General features: G+C 39.4%; 1 pseudogene; it reads right to left on the minus strand.

The window, feature by feature from the left end:
* Window positions 1-4,959: 4,959 nt before the first annotated feature.
* Window positions 4,960-7,364, minus strand: LOC103072333 (probable global transcription activator SNF2L2 pseudogene; annotated as a pseudogene).
* Window positions 7,365-7,596: the final 232 nt, after the last annotated feature.

Genomic DNA, 7,596 nt, shown 5'->3' on the forward strand with positions numbered 1-7,596 from the left:
TGGATATGTGACCTGGAAGATAAGATAGTGGAAATAACTACCACAGAGGAGAATAAAGATAAAAGAATGAAAAGAATTGAGGACAGTCTCAGAGACGTCTGGGACAATATTAGGCGCATCAACATTTGAATTATAGGGTCCCAGAAGAAGAGAAAAAGAAAGGGTCTGAGAAAATATTTGAAGAGATTATAGTTGAGAACTTCCCTAACATGGGAAAGGAAATAATCAAGTCCAGGGTATGCAGAGAGTCCCATAAAGGATAAATCCAAGGAGAAACACGTCAATACTCATATTAATCAAGCTATAAAAAATTAAATACAAAGAAAAAATATTAAATGCAGCAAAGGAAAAGCAAAAAATAACATACAAGGGAATCCCCATAAGAATAACAGCTGACCTTTCAGCAGAAACTCTGCAAGCCAGAAGGCAGTGGCGGGACATATTTAAAGTGATGAAAGGGAAAAACCTACAACCAAGATTACTCTACCAGCAAGGATCTCATTCAGATTTGATGAAGAAATTAAAACTTTTACAGATAAGCAAACGCTAAGAGAATTCAGCACTACCAAACCAGCTCTACGGCAAACGCTAAAGGACCTCTCTAGGCAGGAAACACAAGAGAAGGAGAAGACGTACAAAAACAAAAACAAAACAATTAAGAAAATGGTAAAAGGAACATACATATCGATAATTACCTTAAATGAAAGTGGATTAAATGCTCCAACCAAAAGACATACACTGGCTGAATGGACCAAAAAAACAAGACCCATGTACATGCTGTGTACAGGAGACCCACTTCAGACATAGGGACACATATAGACTGAAAGTAAGGGGATGGAAAAAGATATTCCATGCAAATGGGAATCAAGAGAAAGCTGGAGTAGCAATTCTCATATCAGACAAAATAGACTTTAAATAAAAACTATTACAAGAGACAAAGAAGGACACTACATAATAATCAAGAGATCAATCCAACAAGAAGTTATAACAATTGTAAATATTTATGCACCCAACGTAGGAGCACCTCAATACATAAGGCAAATACTAACAGCCATAAAAGGGGAAATTAACAGTAACACATTCACAGTAGGGGACTTTAACACCCCACTTTCACCAATGGACAGATCATCCAAAATGAAAATAAATAAGGAAACACAAGCTTTAAATGATACGTTAAACAAGATGGACTTAATTGATATTTATATGACATTCCATCCAAAAACAACAGAATACACTTTCTTCTCAAGTGCTCATGAAACATTCTCCAGGATAGATGATATCTTGGGTCACAAATTAAGCCTTGGTAAATTTAAGAAAATTGAAATTGTATCAAGTATCTTTTCCAGCCACAATGCTATGAGACTAGACATCAATTACAGGAAAAAACTGTAAAAATTACACACACTTGGAGGCTAAGCAATATGCTAGTAAATAACCAAGAGATCACACAGGAAATCGGAAAATACCTAGAAAACATGGCAGTGAAAACATGATGACCCAAAACCTATGGGATGCAGAAAAAGCAGTTCTAAGCGGGAAATTTATAGCAGTACAATCCTACCTCAAGAAACAAGAACAATCTCAAAGAAACAACCTAACCTTACACCTAAAGCAATTAAAGAAAGAAGAAGAAAAACCCCCAAGTTCGCAGAAGGAAAGAAATCAGAAAGATCAGATGAGAAATAAATGAAACGGAAATGAAGGAAATAGTAGCAAAGATCAATAAAACTAAAAGCTGGTTCTTTGAGAAGATAAACAAAATTGATAAACCATTAGCCAGACTCATCAAGAAAATAAGAGAGAAGACTCAAATCAATAGAATTAGAAATGAAAAAGGAGAAGTAACAACTGACACTGCAGAAATACAAAGGATCATGAGAGATTACTACAAGCAACTAAATGCCAATAAAATGGACAACCTGGAAGCAATGGACAAATTCTTAGAAAAGTACAACCTTCTGAGACTGAACCAGGAAGAAATAGAAAATATAAACAGACCAATCACAAGCACTGAAGTTGTGACTGTGATTAAAAATCTTCCAACAAACAAAAGCCCAGGACCTGACGGCTTCACAGGCAAAGTCCATCAAACATTTAGAGAGGAGCTAACACCTATCCTTCTCACACTCTTTGAAAATATAGCAGAGAGAGGAAAACTCCCAAAACTCATTCTACGAGGCCACCATCACCCTGATACCAAAACCAGACAATGATTTCACAAGAAAAGAAAACTAAAGACCAATATCACTGATGAAAATGGATGCAAAAATCCTCAACACAGTACTAGCAAAGAGAATCCAACAGCACATTAAAAGGATCATACACCATGATCAAGTGAGGTTTATCCCAGGAATACAAGGACTCTTCAAAATATGCAAATCAATCAATGTGTGATACACCATATTAACAAACTGAAAGATAAAAACCATATGATCATCTCAATAGATGCAGAAAAAGCTTTCAGCAAAATTCAACACCATTTATGATAAAAACCCTCCAGAAACTAGACATAAAGGGAACTTACCTCAACATAATAAAGGTCATATATGACAAACCCACAGCCAACATTGTTCTCAGTGGTGAAAAACTGAAACCATTTCCTCTAAAATCAGGAACAAGACAAGGTTGCCGCATTCACCACTATTATTCAAAGTAGTTTTGGACATTCTGGCCACAGGAATCAGAGAAGAAAAAGAAATAAAAGGAATCCAAATCAGAAAAGAAGTAAAGCTGTCACTGTTTGCAGATGACATGATACTATACCTAGAGAATCCTAAGGATGCTACCAGGAAACTACAAAAGCTAATCAATGATTTGGTAAAGTAGCAAGATACAGAATTAATGCACAGAAGTCTCTTGCATTCCTGTACACTAATGATGAAGAAATCTGAAAGAGAAATTAAGGAAACACTCCCATTTACCACTGCAGCAAAAAGAATAAAATACCTAGGAATAAACCTACCTAAGGAGACAAAAGACCTGTATGCAGAAAACTATAAGACACTGATGAAAGAAGTTAAAGATGATACAAACAGATGGAGAGATATACCATGTTCTTGGGTTGGAAGAATCAACATTGTGAAAATGAGTATACTACCCAAAGCAATCTACAGATCCAATTCAATCCCTATCAAACTACCAATGGCATTTTCACAGAACTAGAAGAAAAACTTTCACAATTTGTATGGAAAAACAAAAGACCCTGAATAGTCAAAGCCATCTTGAGAAAGCAAAGTGGAGCTGGAGGAGTCAGGCTACCTGACTTCAAACTATACTACAAAGCTACAGTAATGAAGACAGTGTGGTACTGGCACAGAAACAGAAATATAGGTCAATGGAACAGGATAGAAAGCCCAGAGATAAACCCATGTACATATGGTCACTTTATCTTTGATAAAGGAGGCAAGCATATACAATGGAGAAAAGACAGCCTCTTCAACAAGTGGAGCTGGGACAACTGGACAGCCACATGTAAAAGAATGAAATTAGAACACTGCCTAATAGCATACACAAAAAGAAACTCAAAATGGATTAAAGACCTAAATATAAGGCCAGACACTATCAAACTCTTAGAGGAAAGCATAGGAAGGACACTCTTTGACATAAGTCACAGCAAGATCCTTTCTGACCCACCTCCTAGAGAAATGGAAATAAAAACAAAAATAAACAAATGGGACTGACCTAATGAAACTTAAAAGCTTTTGCACAGCAATGGAAACCATAAAGATGAAAAGGGAACCCTCAGAATGGGAGAAATATTTTCAAACGAAGCAACTGACAAAGGATTAATCTCCAAAATATGCAAGCAGCTCATGCAACTCAATATCTAAAAAACAAACAACCCAATGCAAAAATGGGCAGAAGACCTAAATAGACATTTCTCCAAAGAAGATATACAGGTTGCCAACAAACACATGAAAGGATGCTCAACATCACTAACGATTAGAGAAATGCAAATCAAAACTACAATGAGGTATCACCTCACACCATTCAGAATGGCCATCATCAAAACTACAAACACTAAATGCTGGAGAGGGTGTGGAGAAAAGGGAACCCTCCAAAGAGACACATGAACCCCAATGTTCATTGCAGCACTGTTTGCAATAGCCAGGTTATGGAAGCAACCTAAATGCCCATCTGCAGACGAATGGATAAAGAAGATGTGGTATATATATACAATGGAATATTACTCAGCCATAAAAAGGAATGAAATTGGGTCATTTGTAGAGACGTGGATGGATCTAGAGACTATCACACAGAGTGAAGTAAGTCAGAAAGAGAAGAACAAATACCATGTGATAACACATATATATGGAATCTAAAAAAAAAAAGGTTCTGATGAACCTAGGGGCAGGACAGGAATAAAGATGTAGACATAGTGAATGGACTTGAGGACATGGGGAGGGGGAAAGGTAAACTGGAATGAAGTGAGAGTGTAGCATTGACATATATACACTACCAAGTGTAAATTAGATAGCTAGTGGGAAGCAGCTGCATCACATGGGGAGATCAACTCGGTGCTTTGTGACCATCTAGAGGGGTGGAGTAGGGAGAGTGGCAGGGAGATGCAAGTGGTAGGGGGTATGGGGATATTTGTACACGTATAGCTCACCCACGTTTTTATACAGCAGAAACTAACACAACATTGTAAAGCAATTATACTCCAATAAAGATGTTAAAATAAATAAAGTAATAAATCACAATATTAATAATAAAAGAGGGGATTATCAGTACAGAGTCTATAGATATTAAGGGGATAATAACAGCATTATGAATAGCATTATGCCAACACATTTATCAACCAAGATGAAATGAAAAAATTACTCAAACATCGCAAACTACCAAAGGTCATTCTTGAGGAAACATATCAAGAAATAACCAGTATCTAATAAAGAAACTAAATTATTTTAAAATTTTCCCATGAAGAAAACTCTAAGCCAGATGCCTGCACTGCTAAATTCAAAATTCTACTAAACATGTAAGGAAGAAATAAGAGCACAGCCTCAAAAAAATGTAGCAAAAATAGCAGAGGTGGGAACACTTAACAATTAATTGTATGAGGTCAGCATTAGTATAATACTTTATATATTTTTTGAAATCCACCAGTTTCCTGATTAATTCATAGTGTTCTGGTAATTCTTTTCTTGAAGGTAACTGAATGAAGACTTCACTGAGCTGTCGCCCTGACCTGTTTCCTTCTATTTCCACCTGAGAATTACTGGGCACCTTCTCCACGTTACACCTGTCTTTGTAGTTTGTCACAGTATCAGTGATAGCGTTCATCTGCTTTGTCAGTTTAGGAGGATTTGGTGACAGTGTCTCAGCTGGAGGGTGACCTCTCCTCTTCTTGGCCTTTTCCACATCTTCTTCTACAGGATCTTTATCTGCATTTCTTCGTCTTTTTCGCTTCTTAAGCCTTACTTCCTCTTCCATTTCTTCCAAATTGCCATCTTCAGTGGCCCTAAGCCACTGCTTCTCTGTGAGGGCGTCGCTGTAGTCCAGGTGAGACCCTCTCCCGAAGACCTTCTCCTCCTCTTCTTCACACATCAGCCGTTCCATCGCGGTGTCATCTTTCATAATCCAGGAGGGCAGCCCATCTTCCTCCATCAAGCGGGGCTTGCGTTTTGGGTTCTGGGCATCCTCCCTCCGCCGGTCCATGTCCATGTGCATAAAAAGACCAAATTCCTCCTCGTCGAGTGATCATTTGGTTCAGAGTCTCATCGTCGGGTACTTCATCTTCTTCCTCATTTTCCTCTTCGTGCTTCAGTACGGCTTGCCAGACAGAATGCCCTCCGCTCGTGGCTTGAAGACTTCTGATAAAACATGCCTGCCTGGATCACTTTCTGATCCACATTCAGCTTGTACTTTGCGGCTGCGAGGATCTTTTCCTCCACGCTATTCATGGTGAAGAGTCTCAGCACGTGGGCGTTGTTCTGCTGGCCAATGCGGTGAGCGCGGTCTTGTGCTTGCAGGTCCTGATGAGGATTCCAGTCGCTGTCAAAAATGACCATGGTATCAGCTGCCTGGAGATTTAAGCGCAGGCCTCCAGCTCTTGTGCTCAGCAAGAAAATGAAATACTGTGATAGAGGTTCATTGAATTTCTTCAGCAAAGCAGCATGATCTTCAGAATTGGTGGTGCCATCAAGGCGCAGGTAAAGGAAGTTCCGAAAAGCAGAGTAATCCTCCATCATGGTCATGAGAGACGTCATCTGGCAGAAAAGCAGGATGTGGTGATTAGTCATTCTCAATGTTGGTAGGATACGATCAAGTAGGTCAAACTTTCCTGAAGCCCGATGCAGCTCAGACCCATTGATGACCCCACTTGAAAAGCCCAGGTGTTCAGCAAAGGATTCCTCAATGTGCTGAGACATATATGGATGATTGCAGATTTTTCTCAACTGCATGATAGCATTCATAAGTGTCTTAGTGCCTCCTTTCCCCTTCTTATCTTTCTCCGAACCATCTGTGAGGAGGATCCCTTTGACTTGCATATGGCGATACAGAATCTTCTGCAGAGCTGACGTGTCACACTGATCACCTATTCAACTTTTTCTGAAAGCTGGGATTCAACTTCTTTCTTCAGTCTCCTCAGTAAAAATGGTCTCAACACCATGCAGATGCCTGATGATCAGTATAGTTTCTTCTTCATTTAAGTCCACTCTCTCTCCAGTCATGGCAAATGGAGCATTAAACCACTGCTCAAACATGCTGCAGCTCTTAAAAATTGTAGGAAGGAGGAAGTTGAGGAGGGCCCAGAGTTCCAGGAACTTATTCTTCAGGGGGATCCCAGTCAAGAGGATCCTTCTGGGGGCCATGTAGTAAGTGTTCAGGACCTGAGTCAGCTTGCAGTGGTCATTCTTCATTTGGTGGCCTTCGTCCACTATCATGCATTTCCACCGAGTCTTTGCAAGAATGTGCTTGTCTTTAAAATGTACTCATAAGTAGTCAGGAGGACATTGAATTTGCCACTCCGTAACTGGGGACGAGGGAGCGACACATGGTGAGGGTGCCCTTGTAAGAAATTTTCACCACAGAAGGAGCCCATTTGTCAAATTCATACATCCAGTCAGAGTCGAAAGGGGGACAATGATGAGATAGGGGCCATTGAGTCTTTTGTGCTCCATCAGATAAGTGATGAGTGCAATGGTCTGTATGGTCTTTCCCAGCCCCATTTCATCAGCGAAGATTCTGTTCAAATTGTTATTATACAGAGAAACCATCCATTCCAGGCCCTGGAACTGATAATGCTTCAGGGTCCTATTGATGAGGAGGGCCGACTGTTTCTCCACCCTTTCGGAGATGGCGTGGGCCACCGTGAAGTAGGGCTGGGAGCCCCTGGCACTGTATTGCGTGCTGTACTCATCATCCACGTAGCAGACATTAGTATTAAAGAAAAAAAGAACTAGACAGGTAGCCCTCATGAACATATGCACAGATGAATTCCTAAAAATTGAATCCAATTATATATTAAAAGGGTAATGCAGCATGATCAAGTGAGGTTTATTCAAGGAATGCAAGGTTGATTTAACATTCAAAAATAAATGTTAATATAAAAAGGGGGAAATTTGTATGATACTTCTATAAATGAAGAGTGAA

This window comes from Lipotes vexillifer, unplaced genomic scaffold (genome assembly GCF_000442215.2).
Source record: "Lipotes vexillifer unplaced genomic scaffold, Lipotes_vexillifer_v1.1 scaffold7, whole genome shotgun sequence".
NCBI classification, from domain to species: Eukaryota; Metazoa; Chordata; class Mammalia; order Artiodactyla; family Lipotidae; genus Lipotes; species Lipotes vexillifer.